Source organism: Herpailurus yagouaroundi, unplaced genomic scaffold (assembly GCF_014898765.1).
Source record: "Herpailurus yagouaroundi ecotype Mexico unplaced genomic scaffold, PumYag 67690, whole genome shotgun sequence".
NCBI classification, from domain to species: domain Eukaryota; kingdom Metazoa; phylum Chordata; class Mammalia; order Carnivora; family Felidae; genus Herpailurus; species Herpailurus yagouaroundi.
This window is the reverse complement of record NW_024420490.1, coordinates 212,530-214,594: the sequence shown is the minus strand read 5'-3', so window position 1 is coordinate 214,594 and position 2,065 is coordinate 212,530. Positions and strand designations below refer to the sequence as shown.

General features: G+C 49.8%; 1 long non-coding RNA gene across 1 annotated transcript in view; it reads left to right on the top strand.

The window, feature by feature from the left end:
* LOC121025652 (uncharacterized) overlaps nucleotides 1–2,065 on the top strand; it is a 21,287-nt gene that overhangs the window by 11,382 nt on the left and 7,840 nt on the right. Inside the window, exon 2 of the long non-coding RNA XR_005788115.1 lies at nucleotides 371–562. This is a non-coding gene — a long non-coding RNA (uncharacterized LOC121025652). The remainder of the gene's footprint in view (nucleotides 1–370; nucleotides 563–2,065) is intronic.

The following is a 2,065-nucleotide window of genomic DNA, read 5'->3' as shown; positions in this document are numbered from 1 at the left end:
TTAAATAGACGAGAAAACAGACGCCCTCCGAGGTCAAGAGGCGGCCGCGCAGTGACACAGCAGGTCAATGGCAAGGCTGGGGCCTGTACCCCGGGGCTCACGAGGCTTCTCTGCCGGGCAGGACGCCTGACCCCAGAGACAGCTGCCTTCTGCGACTGCAATCATCCTAGGAGGTTAATCTATTGATTGCAGACTCTATTGTCTAATCAGCCCACACACTGCCTGAGTTTATCACCAAGCAAATTCCCATTTGTTTTTAACAGGAAAATCACACCATCCTGCAATGCCTTGAACCAAACTCTGCAGTCTCAACAAACAGCTTGCCTTTTAAATCCATAAGCTAAACACAAATCTCTTTGCATTCTTGCAGCCAAGCCGTTGCGGCTCTTTTTCTGAGTCTGAACTTCTTCGTGATAAAGACAGCCGAGCGGGGGAAATTAAAGAAACAACTACGACGAAATGGCTCCAGGGTAAACTATTAAGCGCCAAAGGCAACGGGCAAGAGACTGCGTGTGGAATGATTCCATTTGCATAAATGGAAAACTAGGAAATTTATTTACAGGTATTATGTGTATTTATATTTATACATGCAAAAACGTCTCTAAGGATATGCGTGAAACATTACAGTCCTATCTGGAGAGCAGACTGGGGGGTCAGGAGTGGGAGGGGGGCAGCCACTGCCGGTGCCCCCAGCCCTCAGGCCCCGTCAACATAACCACTGCCCTCATGACTTGGCTTGCGTCGTTGGGGCCACAGAGCCTTCCCAGGGCATGCTCTGGGTGGGTGGAAATGCTCGAGAATTAACACCCCCTGAGAGCCACCCTCAATTAATGACTGGTGGGAATTAATGGAGAAATACACCAAGTCCTGTACCCCCTGAGTGGGACGATTCTGAGATCATCCGTGTGTGCTCTGCACGTATCACCAGAGTTCCCTGCGTCCCTGGGCTCTAGGTGCTCACAGTGCGGCCCTGTTCTTTTCTGGCTCTCTTCCTTTCAGGTCTCATCTTTCCCCCTCCCTGACCCTTCCCAGTAAATTCCACACCCTGTCTCAAGGCTGGTTTCTGAAGGAACAACGCTATCGAATACCAACGTCTTCAATGAAATGGTGGAAATGTTCAATGTCCGCACTTTCCAGGACGGTGGCTACTAGCCACGTGTGACGCTTAAATGGAAATTACTTTAGAATGCAGTTCTTTAGTCACCCTGGCCACACTTCGTATGCTCCGCAGCCACATGGATGGCACAGAACAGATCATTGCCGTCATCCGACAAAGTCGTATCGGACAGTACTGGTTTGCGGTCGGCATTGGTGGAAATGAGTGTAGATTTGTACCAGGTGCAGCGAGAAGCAAGCTGAGGTTTTGAAAGGGGGAAAGGATATGATCTCACCTCTCCGAGTCCCTCTGCCGTCTGTGTGCGAAGCCTGGTTCTGACTCAAGTACTCTCTGACATCTGTTACCAAATTTCTTTTTAAGTTTTTTAAAAAAGTTTATTTGAGAGAGAGAGAGAGCGAGCGAGCATGGGTGCAAGAGAGAGGTGGGGAGGGTCAGAGAGGGAGAGACAGAATCCCAAGCAGGGTCCACACTGTCAGTGCAGAGTCCAATGTGGGGCTTGATCTCACAAACCTTGAGATCATGACCTGAGCTGAAATCAAGAGTCAGACACTTAACTGACTGAGCCACCCAGGTGCCCCAGGTGTGGCCAAATCTTAAGCTTTTCCGTTCTCAGCTGAGAAGGAGGCTGCTAGCCCAGGAGACCAAAGCACCCCTCCCTCCAGGGGGACACAGCCCCTGGCCAGCGCACTCTGGGCCCCTACAGTGCCACAGAATAGGGCCCACCTCACAGGTCTGCACAAGTCTGGTGGAAGGGCATGGCTTTTGAACTTTAAAAGCCTGGAAGAGGTTCTTCTTTGCTCTACTTTCCCATCTCAACCCTTCCCTCCGTAATGAGCACAGACAGAAGGGCAGGGCTCCAATTTGTGAGTTTGTGGGAAGACCAAAGGAGTAAGGAAATACCAGGAAAAAACATTAAAAAAAAATTTTTTTTAATGTTTATTTGTGAGA